The following is an 18,244-nucleotide window of genomic DNA, read 5'->3' as shown; positions in this document are numbered from 1 at the left end:
AAACAAACAAAGCAGGTAACAGGAACCTCAATCCTGAAACACCAAAGCGAAGTCAACGCTGAACACAGGTGTCTTATGAAAGAGAAGATGCAGGAAGGATTAGGCAGATCCAAACCGAACTGAGAAATTTTCAAACCAAGATTTGGTGCAAACCACGACACCAGAACCATTCCCACAGGGTCCTATACTGACTTGATAAAAGTTCCAAGACAAAACCACTTGGGTTGTCTCCAGGTTAATCCAGTTGGTAAAACCAGTGAGATTCAGGAACACCGTAAAGGTAGATGCATGTGCCTGAAAAATATCCAGCAAAACTCAGAAAACAATAAAGTGTAATGAAATAATAAAATTTAACTTCGTTTGTTAGATAAACCACTTAATGATGTGTGTGATACAATTTATGTGCAGCACACACAGCACTTCCTCAATCACCCCTAATGGAAGAGGAAAAACGCTCCCACATCTCGGCCTGAACATTCCAAAATATCTTTATTCCACGGAGGAAAGACACCCAGGATTATAAATAAGCATCTTATTTACCTGGTCCCGTGCCCGCATGATAACACAACCCACCCCATGCTTAATTCCTCGGACAAGTCTACCTAGCCTGCGCCCTGTTGCAAATATTGCGCTGATTACATTTCGTAAATCCTCAACTTTCTTCCCCCGCTTCCTAAACACGAATCTTCCCGGAGTAAATTCACGCCGTAAACACACCCAGGGCTTTGTTTTATACACAGATTTCTCCCCCCAGGTCCCAAGAGAGGCTGCTTTCCCTTCTAAACCCAACGGAGGCCAAATACTGCCATCTGGGGTCACGGCTTCCTCCCGCCCGGCCGCGGCGGAGCGCACTCGCCGGGTTCCGGATTCCCCGCGCCGGCCCGAGGCTCGCACCCCTTCCTGTCTCCGTCTGCCCACGGCGGGCGGCGGGCGCGCGGCGCCCAGACAAAAGCTCGGGCCGTCGGGCCCACGGGCCCCGAGCCGCGGCGTCCTCCAGCCCCGAGGCCGAGGGTCCCGGTGCAACTTTGCAAACAGAAAGGAGAGAGGCGCCGGCGGCCGTAGGTCCGGGTGCGCCCGGGGCGGCCGGCACGCGCGTGGGCCGCGGGCTAGGGCGCGAGGGGAAGGCGAGGCGAGCCCTGGCCGCCAGCGCCGGCGCCCGCAACTTGCCCGCGGGCCATGGCCCGCGCCCGGCAGGGCCCGCCCGACGGCGAGGCCCACATTGTCCCCGCGGCACGGCCGGCCACCCTCCCGCACCGCCGCTCGCACACGCCCCCTGCCCGGGCCGGCTGCGGGGCCCGCGGCGCCCCGGCGGCCGCCGGCCTGCCGCGCTCCTCCACGCCCCGCTCGGGCCCGGCCCTGGCGGCCCCGCCGGCGGCGGCTGCAAAACTTTCTCCTCATCGCGGCGGCGGCGGCGTCGCGGCCGCCCCGGGCGCGTCAGTCGGTCGTTCGGGAGGTCGGCGGGCGGGCGGGCGGCGGGTCCCTCCCTCAACCCCACCCCGGGCCGCCGACCTGGTCCGGCTCCGATTCATAGTCGTCGTCCTCGGCGCTCACGGACATGGCCATGGCTCATGGTGGGCCCAGGCTCGCGCGCGCTGACATGGCTGGAGCGGCGCCGCCGCCGCCGCCGCCCGCCCGGAGCAGGCTCGGCTCGCCCTGGCTCGGGCTCGGGCTCGGGCTCGGGCTCGGGCGCCTGCTGCCGCGAGGAGGGAGCCGCGCCGCGCGCCTCGCACGCCCGCGCGGGAGGGGGCGGGGAGGGGCCGGCGGGAGGTGGGGGGGGGGGGGGGGGCCGGGGCGCTCATGCATATGCATGAAGCGAGCCAGGAAGGGGCTGGCCCCCCGGGCCGGCGGGCCAATGGCGCGGCCGCGGCGCTTGGGCCGCACACAAAGGGAGCCCGGCCTGCGGTGACATGGGGGCGGGCCCGCCAAGGGCGGCCCCTCGCGGCCGGCGCGCGGGGACTGGGACTGCGTGGGGGCGTGCCCCACGGCCCGCCCGGCCCGCGCGCCACGGGATGCACATGGGTGGCTGCACGCCGCCGCCGCTCTAACAGGAAATGCACGCCGACCTGGGGTGGGGTCTTTTGTGTGGTCCGGCGGGGCGTCTCGCGGGAGCCCCGGGGCGCACAGGCCACGGGGGGATGGCTCTGCACGCGACACCGGGCAGGAGTCCCTGTGCACCCGGCAGCGGGCACACGGGCTCCCGGGTTTGCACATGCTCTGGGACCAGGACCTGATGTCCGCGAACCCGGGAGTCCGGTACCCGGAGCTTGCAGGCCCGCTGGCCTGGATACGGTCCGGGGGCCCAGTTCCCCCCGAAAGCGGGCAGTTAGGTTGGGCCGGTCCCCTGACACGGTCCTCGCTGCCCTGAGGTTTGCGTTGGCAGATGGAGAGGGAGTCAGCGCGAAACGTACGGTGGTGCTGGTGGGAGTTCCCATAGAGCTGCCTGACTTGGAGGTTGAGAGAGAGAGAGAACGCCCTGAATGCACTCTGCCCCGAGGTGGGTGCCCCACCCTCTTGGACAAGAACCCTCCTTCCGGTGGTGTCCTGGAGGTGCTGTGCGCTGGAGACGATCTCAGAAGGCGTAGAGAGCTACAGGCCTGAACCCAGTTCTCCTAGGAGATTAGCAGCACCCCGTGGCTGGTGCAGAAGGTGTGGGTTTCTAAATTCTTTAGACTGTAAAGGTTCCTCTTAATGCTTAATCCAACAGCAGCCCACTCCTGCAGAAAACTGTTACTGGATTCAGACTGAGGTTCATTAAGAAAAAAAAAAAAGTCTATGGGTTTTATGCCCACAGCCCTTATCCTGAAGAAGGTGCTCTGACCATTAACTAGAGGGATCAATGCTGTTTCAGGCATCAAAACCACAGCTAAACTCAAGACAAGGAGTGGGAGGGCTTAGCTGGGTAGCTGGTGCAGCTGTCATCTAACTGGGAGTGTTCAAGATGACACTGAACATGCATACCCATACCTGCTCAGTTTCTTCATCTAGAAAATGGGAAGGTTTGCCCAACCCAAGGAGCATCCTTCTGCAAAGAGATCAAAGGCTTTCCCAAGAAAAAGCTCATTAGCTGTGAAATCTGGTGATCAACTCTGCAGTACTGTCCAACTGTTATTCATGCCCAGGCCACTGGCCATGAAATCCACTGTGAGAACGGAAGGGACCCATAGGCAGGTCATGGCCTGGGCTTTCAAGGAAGGCAGAATGCGTGTGGCAGAGACCTTGTAAATAAAACTCAGGAGTCTTCCAGCAGGGAGTCGGCAGGAAGGAGTGAACACGGATGTCAGTTTTACTGAGTGCATTTTGAAGTCTCTATGAAATTTATACACCCACTGACACTATGGGAAGAAATCCCAAGAGACTTGCTCTTTACTGAAACATATCTACTCCGAGTTTCCTTCCTCCCTTCTTAAAGTTTTCACAATCCACTCAAGGTTAACAAAAACAAAAAGCAAAAGCATATCCCCCTCCTCCACCTCACTCCATCCCCAAAGATCTCAGCTTTTAAAAAAAGCTACGGTGATAGACCAAAGTCTGTAACTGATGACCTCTTAGGAGCCACTCTACCTGAAGCCCCTTTTTTAAAAAGGGGAGGGGCTGATAAAATGCTAATCATGCTTTCACTTCATTGTCATTCACTGTGGTCAGAATGGCAAAGGTACAAAGATACCCAAATACCATAATACATCAAGAAAGAGGTAAGGAAGTGGAACTTTTTTTTTAAGGTCTCTCTCATTGCTTATCAGAAGTGCAAGATTACTTAGACCTGTCTTTGGGCTGATTTCTTCTGAACGATCCAAAACTCTTTTCTGTATTTAAGGAAGTAAAAAGACACGGTTCTCATTTATCATGGCACAAAGAAGAGAAAAGGAAAATGTTGATAAACAGAAGCTGTGGCTAATGCAGACTTCCTTCTACCACACCATTTCTGAACTAAAAGGGGCCTCAACCAGACCCCCTCACTTCACAAGTGAGGAAATGGAGACCCAAAGAAAATGAGGAAGTAGCTCTTAAGCCCAGGGTCCCTTATATAATAATACCACCACCGAGAGACAGCCCCCCCCACCTTCCAAGGATTCAGACAGTAATAGCAGCTAATATTTACTAACCATGGTTGAAGGGCTAGATAGAGCCAGTGCTGAGTGTTCTGTACATTATCTCATTTATCCCTTTAAGCAGTCCCATTAGGTATGTACTACTGTTCACCCATTTTATAGAAGAGGAAACTGAGGCATATCGCTGCTCAGAAATGAAAGGACCTGGATCCAAACCCACAGGCAGCTGGAGTCCGGAGCCTGGAGCCTGGGCTGTTAATTCGACCCCTCCAATGCCTCAGGCCACGGACAAAAGAAAAAGATGCCAGATGAGACCGGATGTAAGAATCCAAGTGAAAAATTCAAACTTAATGTTGAATTAAATTAACTGTCCCTTATTAAATTTTGTAAATTCTGTACTCCCGGTTCAAATTCAATTTCAAGGCAGGTAGGTATGGTTCTGGTAATCTTTGGTAACCAAACTGCTGTCTGATCATCTGTCAGAGGCCAACTCTGAAAGTAGGAAAACCCGATTAAGATATCATATTGCAGTGGGTTCTCTCCAGACATAAGAAGGCTCCTGCCAGCCACTATCCTAACACCTCTTAAAAATTTCTCTTCTGACCTTGCGAAGAACTTCTTAATCTGCTTCCCTTGATCAAGTTTCCTTTAGCTAATCAGCACACACAATTATCCAACATTTGTTTTGTCTTAATAATGTGCTGGACCACATATAAAATACATCATGCTAGCCATGGCCCAGTAGGATTGTGATCTGAAAATTTAGTGTTTACATTGTGCTTTAGGCTTATCCTTCCTCCCTCTTGACCCCATCTTTGAGTGACCCTAGGAGCTGAAAACTCTCCCAGCTCCACTTAGCTAAGGCTTATGTTCTTAGAAAGAGCTTCCCGAAGCTGATGCCACTCGGGCAGTTGGTGCCTGCCCTGAGCCAGGAGGATCCAGAACTTCCACCAAGTGGTGAGGAAATAAACAAAAACACATGGGAGCCCAGTCAGCCTTGGTCACAGTGGGCGCCCACTCCTCTGTTTTCTCTCCGAGTGTCATTTAATTTTCTGGTCTGCCTATCAGATCATGAGACACCAGGAATGTCCCCTGTTGGCCTAGAGATTGTGCCCAGAATCAGCCACGCTGTCTCCAGTGCAGGCACAGGTGGTGAGTTTAGGTCCTTGGGGACAAGGGACAAGCTGCCCCTGGGGCTCTGGACTTCCCTAGGACAAGGATCTCTCCTACACCTGGACCCTTTCCTTGGGCCCATGTCGAAAAGGGCATGGCTAAAGCTTGGGAACGTGATTCCCCAGAGGATCAGGGCAGGCAAAGAGAATGGATTCTCTCCGTCCAGACCAGCAGCTGGTGGGCGTTTTCCTGAACCAATGGACCCCATTTGTGTAAACATGTCCCTAAGGAAGGAACAGAAATGACAGAACAGGCACGTGAAGGGGAGCTTCCTACTGTCCTACTGCAAGTAATAATTTATATTTAACAAGCAACAGAGAATGCATGCTTCAGTTAGTTTACTGTATTTTGCCATTTGTCTCTCTTTCAATAGGGTTTTCCCCCCTTAATGGCAAAAGGTCTCTTGGAGAATTATTTTTCTAATAAAACGTAAATAAGAGGAATTTTTACATTGTGTCACAGTGCAGCTTAGGAGTGACTGCAGGGTAGTCTGGATTATGGTTCAAAGACTGTCTGTGTGACAGACCAAGGGTTGCAGTGATTTCTGCTGAGGAAATTACTAATGTTATTTAATTGCTTTCTATTTTCCCCCTGGAGAGTCATTCCACAAGCATTTAAAAACCACACATATTTGTCATAGGGGTCCTTAAAACAGACTGAGCTTTCTGTCCAGGGGCGTTCCTCTCCTAATAATGTCTCTTTAGGTTACCAAAATCAACCAACAAATATTTACATTCACTGGAAGATTTGTGATGGGGCATGGGTTTTTGTTTTTTGTTTTTTGTTTTAAGATTAGCTAATTTAACAGGTGATAGGCATTGATCTGAGAAATATTTTCCCCACCATCCACCCCATTTTCAGTTCATTTGCTGACCTAAGGAAGTTACTTCCCTTCTCTACTCATTGCCCTACAAAAATCCAGGCTAAGGCTGAGCACTCAATTTGGATGTGATAAATGAGTTCACTTGACAAACCCCTCTCCCTTGGGTCTTGGGGTGGGGGGATTGGAGGGGCTAAAAATACATAAAATGCGAGCATCATTCTGGCCTACAACCGAGACTTCGGTAACTTAAAAACATTTTTCTTATTATCAAGACCAAATCTTCCGCCCTTTGATTTCCTTCCCAACCAAATCCCCCCTCCCATCATCTGTCTCACCATCATCCAGCTGAGAATCGGGATGCAAAGTTCTGTGTTTTCAAAGTATTCAAAGGAAAACACTAAATCCAAAGATCACTCAAGACAGGCAGTAAACAGACAGACAAGGTGCAAAACAGGAGTAAAAGTGTTTTTGTTGTCAATGAGTCGCTCTGCTCACGACAGCCAAACTTCCATTCACTGATGAATGGGTGGACAAAATGCGGAAGAGCTATACAAAGGGATACATATGTATATATTTTTTCACTGGCCACCACTTAAGAGTGATGTTAAGTTCCTACTCCTTTTTTTTCTTTTTTTTCTTTTTGTTTTAAGATTTTTTATTTATTTGACAGCGAGAGAGATCACAAGTAGGCAGAGTTCCTATTCCTGAAAGGTAACCTGGTTGGGAAATGTAGGCCCTAACCCTGGGGGTGTGTTGAAACTAAGGAAACCAGAGAGTTGAATCTCCTCTTAAAGAAGCTGCTAACAGGCACTGTGGTGGTGGGATGGGCTCTGATGGAGCTCTGATGCCCTTCATTTAGGGAAGCCTGAGAAATGCAAATGTACAGTGGCTGGTTTGGTGGGTTGTAGGGATAGGGGAACTCTCTCTCTCTCTCTCTCTCTCACACACACACACACACACACGCTTTGACTAGAGCCATAGCTTCTCTTCATTTACCATTCTTGCTTTCCTTGAAAAATGGTTCATTTCCAGCAGGCCAATTTGCCTAGAAAAACCCCCTGGATCTATGAAAAGCCATGAGTTTATCATGACATTCAGTGTAGAAAAAGCCTGACAAGTTCATCTGTCACCATTTGAGGCGGCCATTAAACCAACTTCTTACTTTGAGAATTGGTATTTAAAAGGGAAGGAATTAAGCATGCCTACTGTCTTTTCAGGAATAACTGTGTTTAAGTATAGCTGCAACTCATAAGGGAAAACCCTGCCCCCCCAAATCCAACTCAGTGATGTAAGCCAACTTTTTCTCAGTAATATTGGGGGGAGGAGGGGAGGGGAGGGAGGAGGGGCCAACAAATTCACAAGGGAGGGATGATAGACTTTCAAGTTTCATTCTCATCTCCTGATAAAATTATCGAATGATCAGCTGGTACTAAAACCATCGGGGAATGATGGGAGGGGCCCAATGTTTCCCCTTCCAGACTATTCTCCGGAGGAAAGAAGGACAAAGCTAACTGAATAATGGGGATCAGATCACCATCACCTTAATCCACAACCCATGACACTGAACTTTAACCAAGCCTTCAGATCTACTTTCCAGTTTACAGAAATTACAAGAGATAGTGGGAAAGCCACATGACACAAGGAAGCAATCAGACAAATGCATAGAGTGGGATATTCTGCAGGACAGATGGTTCTGTCTTCTCTACAAATCAATGTCCTGAGAAAGGTCTGGATTGAGAGAGAATTGAAAACAGATTCAGCGTACGGGCCTGGATGGGAGCCTGGTTTGGATAAAGCATCTGCGAAGGATGATTTGGGAAATCTCAGTATGACCAGGCATTAGGTGGCATTAAGGAACTGTAAATTTTGGTAACATGTAATCACACGGACTTTAGCTGTGTAGAAAAATAATTAGTCTTTTGCAGAGATGCAAACTAAGTATCAGGTAGGTAGGGGACACAATGTCAAAATCATAACTTTCTAAAGAATACTTGCGCGTAAAAAAATAAAGGAGTTCAAAGGAGGTGACGCCCATCCCTGCACACCCATTAGGGTAGCTGTTCTCAAGACCAGAAAGTCACAAGTGTCTGCAAGGATGTGGAGACACTGGAGCCCTTGTGTACCCTTGGTGAGCATATAAAATGAAAAAATCATATGGCCACTATGGAAAATGGTACGGCAGTTCCTCAAAAAATGAGACGTACAGGGCGCCTGGGTGGCTCAGTGGGTTAAAGCCTCTGCCTTCAGCTCAGGTCATGATCTCAGGGTCCTGGGATCGAGCCCCGAGTCGGGCTCTCTGCTCAGCGGGAAGCCTGCTTCCCTCTCTCTCAGCCTGCCTCTCTGCCTGCTTGTGGTCTCTGTCTGTCAAATAAATTAAAAAAAAAAAAAAAAATCTTTAAAAAAAAAAAAAAAAGATTAAAAAAAAAAAATGAGACGTACAATTACCGTATGAGCCAGCAGTTCCAATTCTGGGTGTACCTCTCGCAAAGAAGAGGTTCACAGCAGCACGATTTACAGTGGTCAAAGCTGGAAGCAACCCGAGTGCCCACGGGTAGATGAATGAACAAACACAATGTGGTCTCTCCAGACACTGATGATACTGTTAGCTTGAAAGGGGAAGGGGGGGGGGGGGCACCTGGGTGGCTCAGTGGGTTGAGCCTCTGCCTTCAGCTCAGGTCATGATCTCAGGGTCATGGGATCAAGCCCTACATCGGGCTCTCTGCTCAGCAAGGAGCCTGCTTCCCCTCCCCACTTGTGATCTCTCTCTCTCTCTCTCTGTCAAATAAATAAAAATAAAATAAAATAAAATGAAAGGGGAAGGGGATTCAAACACCTGCTACAACCTGGATGAACCTCGAGGACATTAGGCTGAGTGAAATGAGCCAGTCACACAAGTACTGATAGATAACGATTCCACTAACATGAGGTACAGAATTCATAGAAACGGTAAGCAGAAGGGGAGTTGCCAGGGGCTGAGGGGGGAGGAATGGTGACTGAGTGTTCAAGGGGTCTAGAGTTTTACTTGCATATGACAAAAAAAGCTCTGGTGAGGGACAAAAATGATGATTACATAACCATAAGAATGTACTTAATGCCACTGAACTATTCATCTTAAAAAGGGCTAGTCAATTTTGTTATTTATTTTTTCCCGCAATTAAAAAAATATGATAAAAATCAGGGCGCCTGGGTGGCTCAGTGGGTTAAGCCTCTGCCTTCGGCTCAGGTCATAATCTCAGGGTCCTGGGATTGAGCCCCGCATTGGGCTCTCTGCTTGGTGGGGAGCCTGCTTCCTCCTCTCTCTCTCTCTGCCTGCCTCTCTGTCTACATGTGATCTCTCTCTGTCAAATAAATAAATAAAATCTTAAGAAATATATATGATAAAAATCAAAGAAAAAGAAAGCACACCCTCCCCCAGAAGGACAGATCAATCAAGAGGGAGCACTCAAACCCACAAACCGCTGGGAGGTACCATCCCGTCCCATAAACATGAACCAAGACAGAACTGAATCTAAACCATCTCAAGTCCCTTCAAAGTGTTTTGCTGTTTCGTTATTTACATGCACTGGTGGAGAAGGTCAGTGGTTTCGAGCAGGTTTTACTATAGCTTTCACTTCTCACCTACCTTCCTCATGTGTAATTAAAATTCCCCTCATCCCAACAAATGCCCTTGCCCTCGTCACCTTTAGAACAAAAAGCCAAATTAAACAATGCAAATATTTCACCTGTATTCACCTACTCTGCCCTGTTTTTCTCTCGATCATCTGAATTTGGAGAACACATTACCTGACAACATCATCATTCGACAGCATGCACATCCATCCTTCTAACAAAGGCAAATTGTAGAGTGGGGAGGGAGCAGGGGGGAATTAAAGGACATGACAACTTATTCCCCATGTCAATGATCAAGTATCCTCCTTTAAGAACGGGAAATATATGATGACATTCGACAAAAAGAAAAGTCTGAAGGATAGGCCATTGTTCCAGAAATAAAACCATGATAATGGCAGGCAATCACTTACAGCGGCTGCCTGGCTTTCTAATTACCCCACCAAAGGCAGGAGCCCGCAATATTTCAATTGCTTTCCAAGAATTTGTCTTTGGCATTATTAACACAGACAGCTGAGCAGGTTATCAGACTAAGAAAGAAATCTTCGGCTGCAGACTTTAATTACAGGTTATTTCAGCTGAACGCTGACTTTAAGTTCCAATAAAGCGGTTCTAAAATGACACAGATGTTGGCTGAGAAATTCCAGGTGATTTCTAAGTCCAGTGGGATAAAGGAGGAGGCTTAAATCTGAGGGACAAAAGGGTCCAGGAGTACCAAGGAGCACTGAACATTCCATTTAGCATTCCTTCAACAGTTGGTTGGGACTGGGATATTACAGTAAGGAGAGATCCACACTCTCACCAAAGAGACACAAGTGAAAGAAAGACAGCCAAGAGCCAGAAACGGATTAGGTCCAATTTCATCTTTTAGAAGTGCTAGGAAAACCTTGTGATTGAGTTCATTCATTCAACAAACATTTCCTGGGCCCTTGCAATCTGGGAGCACACATGCATGACGGGATAACAAAAATGGAGAAGGAAAAAAATTAATAAGATGAGCTCCAGTCTCGGGAAGAGCTGGTGGAGGCCATAAAATGCAGAGTAGAATATAGACATCCAGTGGAAAGAGAGACTGGGGAAGTACAGCCATCAGGATCTTGGCAGGAAATGGATGGCACCCTGGCGGTCTCACACTGGGTCATGGAGGAGAGTTTAACAGAGACTCGATCTACAGAGCGTAAGTAGGGTTAGAGAAACCTACAAGGTGTGGTGTTACACTCTGAGCCTAGTAACAGCCACAAGCCATTACTTCCCTTTGGCTGATCGGCCACAGGAGGGACCAGTTGCTGGAAATGCAGAAAGAAAAGCTGGAGAAGTCCACAAAATAGAAATTGTGGCCTTCAGAAGAAGGAAAGAGCCAACGTGCCATGATCTCAGGGGGAGGTAGCTGGGGTTATAAATACCCCATCCTCTTTCTCCTCTCACATTCCCATCTCCTGCTGGAAAATCCCATTGGCTGAGCCCAACCAGAAGCCAGAGAAGCAAGAGAGCCCTCTGATGCAGCCCACGGAACAGGCCAGAGAAGGCCAGAGAAGGCTGGAGAAAGAGGACCTCTAGAGAGATAACTAGAAAACGTCCAGCCCTGGAAGCTTCTGGTGAAGCAGGGGTTCGGCTGGGCTTAGAGGTGGAAGTTCTGTAACTCGGGAATAAGAAGGGCATTTCTAGAAGGCGACTAGCATGAGCAAAGAACAAGTAAATGGAAAAATCTGGAGTCATTCAGTTCCCGGTGATGTTGAGCAGAGGAGAGAAAATCTTGAGATTCTAAGGCACAACCATAGCTGAGGGCTTGGGCACACCACAAGGATTTGGGACATGATTTAGAGAAGACAGAGACTCCCTGAAGGCTTCACAAGTTTATAGGCTGAATCGTATCTGCCCCAAAATTCATATGATGAGGTCCCACCCCCAGGACCTCAAAAGGTGACACAGTGGCTTTACAGAAGTGATTCAGTTAAAAACAGGCTATTAGGGCCCCGATTCAAGACCTCTAAAGACTGGCGTCTTTATAGAAAGAGGAAATTTGGACACAGACACGTATATGGCAGAGAAAAAAATGTGAAGACACAGCGAGAAAACAGGACTCTTAGCTACTAAAAGCCAGCAGCTAAAGCCACAGTTCTGTCCTGCCTACATCTCATGTGTGGTGTTTCTCTAGCAACTTCTACTGTCTGGCTTGGGTTCACTCCACCAAAAAGGGAGGGCTCCGATGGGATCCTTGTCATCCAGCTCACCGGCAGGGACCACATTGGCAGGGACCACATCACTCGGGTTTGGCCACTAACAAATCTGGAATTGGAGCTCGCAAAAACTGGTCCAGGCCCCTGGGTCCCAGCTTCCCCCTTCACCATTGATGATTTTCTTCCAGTTGGATTTTTCTGCTTGTTGCTGCTGTATACAACACTCTTCAGAATAAGAAGGCCACGTTTGTGGGTATTCTTTGATCACAGGTTTTTGCTGCCTCCTGAGAATGTGCTGGACTTCACAAATGACTCAGCAGTCACTGAGGAAAACCCCGGGGATTCCAGACGGGGGCCCCAGATTGTTTGTCCCTTGGTTCCCCTCACTGTGTCCTCTCCACCATCCACTTGCTTCTCTTGCCTTCCTTTGCTCTGCTGGTGCTGGAGCTCCCACGGCCGGCCCCCTCCTTCCCTGAGCATCACACATGCCCAACCTTGGAAGTGGCCCTCCCCTAGATTTGTCCTGCTCTCAGGAAGCTGGAAGGACTGGACCCCTCCCCTGAGCCTGTGGCCTCAGCAGCTTCAAACCCTTGAGGGGATAGTCTAAGGCAACAGTCACCCACAGTGCCTAGGGCTTCTCCCTTTGGGAGAGTAAGGAACGGACACAGGAGAAGCCCTTTCCTAAACCAGCCACTTCAGCACAGCCACGACTACTTCGGGGAGATGAAGCCACTAAGGTCTTTGCTTGAGATGAAGCTGTTGCACCAGCCAATAATCACCGAAGCATGGGAAATGTCTAAACTATTCACTCCCTTCCCCTGCTCCAGGCCCTTCCTCCTGTGTCCTCTATTTCTACAGAGAGCATCGCGAACCTTCTGGGAGAGCAGATGCAGGGTCGTCATTGACCTCTAAGTCATAATTACAAAAAATGACAACAGGTATCGCTGACCGATGGCCTACACTCAGCATCTCACAGCAATTCTGCAGGAAGGGCATTATGAGCCCTTTTTTACAGATGAGTAAACTGAGGCTCAGACTTGTCCACAACCACACGGCTAGTTTGTGGCAAAGCCAGGGTTTAATCCCCAGAGGCCCCTGGCCCCAGAAGCCCCCCTAGTCCTACAAGAGAATTACCTGCGAAGTGTTAAGAAAGGGTAGGTTCTCAGGCCCCACCCCCTTGAATCTCAGCGCCCCAGGCCAGGCCCAGGAAGCTGGTTTTTTGTTTGTTTTTTCTTTTTTCTTTTTTTTGTTTTTTGACCAAGTTCCCCAGGTGAAGCTGATGCCGCTCGCCTGAGGACTGGCTCTCATTAGTAGCCTTTCTGGGAAACTACCTGGCCCCAGGAGACAACAGTAAAAGGCCTTCCTTATTGTCATCCTCCTCCTCCTCTTCCTCCTCCTCCTCCCCAACTTCATTACTGCAGGGGTGACAGGAGTTGAGAGCAGGGCAGAGAAAGAACAGGAAGTACACAGGCCCCTTTTTACCGAATTATGGGCCTCGCCTTCAAGTAAAGGCTGTGTGTCTCTCCAGGGGGACCCCACACTTCCCAGATCTCAATGACCGACTACAGAGGAAGAGGAAGAGAAACAAAGTAGAATCAGGGGTAATAAGACATCAGGGGTGTGTATGTATGTGTGTGTGTGTGTGTGTGTGTGTTTGTGTGTGTGTGTGATTTCCTGCCCTGGTTCCTGTGTGGTCCCATAATGTCCCCATAAGGAAGCCAGTCCTGTAACTGAAAAGGGCTGTCCCGTGTCCCCTATCAGGGCACTTGTTCATACCTACTCTAGCCTCTGCTCCTACTGTCCAGAAAAGTTGCCAGTTGAAATTCAAGTGGCAGTCCGGTTTGGCCTCTTGAGATAATGGATTAAGAATAAGAAGCAGGATGTAGGGATGCCTGGGTGGCTCCACTGGTTAAGCATCTGCCTTCGGCTCGGGTCATGACCTGGGGTCCCGGGATCGAGTCCCATATCGGGCTTCCTGCTCAGTGGGGAGCCTGCTTATCCCTCTGCCTGCTGCTCCCCTGTTTGTGCTCAGTCTCTCCCTCTCTGACAAATAAATAAATAAAATCTCAAAAAAAAAAAAAAGATTTATTAAAAAAAAAGACAAAGCAGGATGTATCCAGGGGCTCACTCTCCAGAGAAGGCTGTGTCCCTGTCTCCCCTCCTTCCTCGGTTTCCCTCTCTGTGAATGACCCAGCAAGCTAGCCAGGTAGCAGTGTCTGGCTGGGGAGCAGAAGGTTGCTTGCTGAGGTCAGAGGTCGGGCCTCAAATAAGTTCAGTTCCCCTTGGCTTGGTTCTAAGGTCACAGACAGGCCCCCCAAATCCTGCCACCTGGTCATAAAAGAAGTGTAGACGGATCAAAACAAATCCATCACCGCTGGTGGAAACAGCCGATCGGGTGAATGACGATGGACGGCAGTTCAGTAGCATCTTTGAGAGACGCGGCATCAGAAATGACCTCCCAGCACCTAATCAGTTCCAGAAAAGGACTTTGTTCTCCGGGAGGCAAGGTGGGAGATCAAAGCATTTCTTGCTAATCATCATTTAGCATTAATTACTTGTTAAGTAACCTGACCCAGACCCAATACCGCTCCCTACCTCGCATCCTGACAGCCTCAACGGGCACCCTTGATCTTTCAACCCAACCTGCATCAAATTGGGAGCCGGTCGACTGCAGACCTGGGAACCGCGAGACCCCGGTGGCCCAGGCAGTCAGTCGTTCACTCACTTCTCCTTTTCCTGTTAACTTTTTAACCCCACCAGCCGGGAAACGCAGACCTAGAGCCACGCGACTCCCCTCCTCCCCCTCCCCTCTGCCACATTTCCCTGAGTTCCCCAGATCTAGGGACCAACACCTCAGATTCACAAGCTGCAGGGCCCAGGGCGTACCAGCGTCCCTCTCTGGGTCCCCCCTCTCAGCCGCACCCACGGAGGTAACACTATCTGTGCCTCCCAGCCTCGCCAGGAGGATCAAATACAATGGAAAGAAGGCATCTGAAGATGGGTGCAGGGGCGCCTGGGTGGCTCAGTGGGTTAAAGCCTCTGCCTTCGGCTCAGGTCATGATCCCCGGGGTCATGGGATTGAGCCCCGCCTCGGGCTCTCTGCTCGGTGGGGAGCCTGCTTCCTCCTCTCTCTGCCTGCCTCTCTGGCTACTTGTGATCTCTGTCTGTCAAATAAATAAAATCTTTAAAATAAATAAATAAATAAAGACGGGTGCATACATCCAGGTGGAATGCCCAGCCGGGTTTGGACGGTACTGGCGGTCGTTTATTTCTAGAGCTGAGTGCGGGGCCACCGTATTCGTTATTATATTACTGACATCATTTTGTGGCTCTGAAATCATGTATGATAAATGCTAATTGCTGAATGGTGTTCCCCACCGTCCCCACTCCTCCCGCCCGGATCACCACCAAATTCTTAAGTGGAAGCCCTGACCCTCCCCAGGACCTCAGAATGTGCGCACCTGGAGATAAAGTCTTTCCAGAAGTAACGGAGTTAAAGCTAGGGTGGGTCCTGATTCAGCGGGACTGGTGTCTTCTGAAAGATTAGGACACAGACGCCCAGGAGGTCAGACCATGTGACAATACAGAGACAAGGGCTATCGACAAGTCCAGGAGATGTACCCAGAAGACATATATCCTGCCAACTGACATCTTGTTTTCAGACTTCTGGCCTCCAGAACTGTGAGAAAATGAACTTCTGCCCTCTGAGCCACGCACACAGAGTGCAGCCCTCTGTGAGGGCAGCCCTTGCAAACTCCTACGAGAAGCTTCCAGTGAGTTCGAGAAATCATAAAGTAAATTGAGAAGAAAAAGGGCTCTCAACAAAAAGACGGATAATACGCGTTGGCGAAGCTGTGGGTAAACTGAAAGGCTTGCACGTTGCTGGTGGGAATGGAAAAGGGTGCAGCCGCTCTGGAAAACAGTCTGGCGGTTCCTCACAGTTAAACACAGCGTTACTGTGGGATCAGTCGGTGCCACCCCTAGACGCCTGCTCAAGAGACATGAAAACCTGTGACCATGTAAAAACATGTGCATGCATGTTCACAGCAACATTACCCACGACAGCCAAATGGTGGGAACAGCCCAAATGTCCTGTAACCGGTGAATGGATAAACCAAGCATGGTAGACAAGCACAATGGAATACTATTCAGCCATAAAAAGGAAGGAAGTCCTGACAGAAGTGACAATGTGGGTGAAGCTTAAAAATATTATACTAAGTGCAAGAAGCCAATCACTAAAGGTCACATATCGGATAATTCCATTTACATGAAATGTCCAGAGCTTGCAAAGCCATAGAGATGGAGAGATTAGTGGTTGCCAGGGCCTGGGGGAGGGGAAGATTTGAGGGTGGAGGTTGGGGGACTGACAGCTGATGAGATCTCTTTCAGAGGGTAGGAAAATGTTCTAAAATTAGATTGTGGGATAGTTGCGTCTCTCTCTGAATATACTCGATTTACCAAAAAGTGAGTTGTACACTTTAAGTGGGAGAACTGTACGGTAAGCACGTTATGTTTGTTTCATTATAAGGTTTCAAAAAAACCCACAGTGGTACCCCCCCAAAGTACTGTCAAATAGCAAATGCTCTCTCTTCACCCTTCACTAGCCTAAGGGCTCCAGTCTCTCCCCAGTCTCCAGATTTGATACCAGCCACACGACCTCGTGTGTAGACACAAGTGCGTGTATAGACACACACTGATCCTCCAAGAAAGTCTTAGGTAAGGGCTACTCCCCCCTGGGAGCCTGCTTCCTGCTTCCAGCCCTTTAGAGGAAAGGAGCAGAGGTGTGGTCTTTTTTGTTTTTTAAAATGCCCATCAGCCTCTCAGGAGTAAACTGGAGGGTCTCCACCACGGAGGACAGGACACCTTAGCAGTCCTGAAGTGACTTCCCCCTGAGAAGCTCATTTGGACCCATCCATGGATTTTGGGATTACACAGGGTACTGGCAAATTTGTTTTTTGAAAAGCCCATGTTCTGCAAACCCTAATCCCTCCCCCCGGAGCAATTCCTCAGCTGGGAGGGAAGCAGGCAGTGAGGCAAAGCCACGGTTTCCTCTTTGGGTTCAGGGCAGCTGTGGGGCCTCGAGGCGTTGTTGCAAGGTGCTAGGTCTGCAAGCATAGTTTGTGGGCTCAGAAATGCCAAATGCATTTAGTGCCCGTGGAGGGGAAAGTGAACATTAAAACCCCATACGCGGGGCGCCTGGGTGGCTCAGTGGGTTGGGCCGCTGCCTTCGGCTCAGGTCATGATCCCGGGTCCTGGGTTCAAGCCCCGCATCGGGCTTTCCGCTCGGCGTGGAGCCTGCTTCCTCCTCTCTCTCTGCCTGCCTCTCTGCCTACTTGTGATTTCTCTCTGTCAAATAAATAAATAAAATCTTTAAAAAAAAAAAATAAATAAAACCCCATACGCTTCCACGGATCCGGAAACCAAAGGCAGGAGCTAGGAGGGCGAATCCTTTTTCACTTCTCCCATCACCTAAATTCCTACTAAGCTTCAAAGAGAATTAGATTTTACCTGCAAGGAACAGGGACCCATTTCCCCAGCAGTTCCACATTTAGGAATATACCCTAAGAAGATAATCAAACAAAGGTGGAAAGAATAACCTAGAACCTCACTGCCCAACAGAAATATAAAGTCATGCGTGTACTTTTACACTTTTTTGTAGCCACATTTAAAAAGGCAAAAAGAAAAAGATGAAATTAATATTAAAAACCCATTTTGTCTAACCAATATATCCAAAATATTATAATTTCCACTAGAGTTGCCAGATGTAGCAAATAAAAATACAGGACATCCAAGCAATGAATCTTGGAACACTACATAAACAACTAATGATATACTGTATGGTGACTAACATCACATTAAAAAGAAAAAAAATACAGGACATCCAGTTAAATTTCAGATGAACAATGAATACTCTTTTCCAGCATAGGTATATCCCATGAGATATGTGGGCTATACTTATATTTAAAAGTTTTACCCGTTGTTTACCTGATATTCAGTTAAATGGGCATTCTTTTTAAAATCTGGCAACCCTAATTTCAACAAGCAATCAACATAAAAAAATAAATGAATGAGTAATTTTACAGCGTTCTTCTTTGCACTCAAGTCTTTGAAATCTGTTGTGTATTTTACACTTAGAGCCCATCTCAGTTTGGGCTTGCCATATTTCAAGTTCTCAACAGCCATATAACCAGCAACTACCATTTTAGACAGCACAGATCTAGAAAGTTCCTCTATATGTCTCTTATAACAGGAAAAAAAATCAGAAAAAATACCCATCAGTGGAGAGGCCGCTTAAGTCACAACTAATGTTTAAAGAGCACTAACTACTGGTCAGTCCTTGTCCTAAGAACTTGCATGCATTGCTCTGTTTTTTGTTCTTTACAATTAACCAGAAACAAATTCAATAATGCACTATC

At 48.8% G+C, this 18,244-nt stretch overlaps 1 protein-coding gene across 1 annotated transcript in view; it reads right to left on the bottom strand.

Annotated features, from left to right (window-relative positions):
• KDM2B (lysine demethylase 2B) overlaps positions 1-18,244 on the bottom strand; it is a 123,644-nt gene that overhangs the window by 29,311 nt on the left and 76,089 nt on the right.

Source organism: Lutra lutra, chromosome 12, assembly GCF_902655055.1.
Source record: "Lutra lutra chromosome 12, mLutLut1.2, whole genome shotgun sequence".
Taxonomy (NCBI): Eukaryota; Metazoa; Chordata; class Mammalia; order Carnivora; family Mustelidae; genus Lutra; species Lutra lutra.
This window is presented reverse-complemented; position numbering and strand designations above follow the sequence as displayed.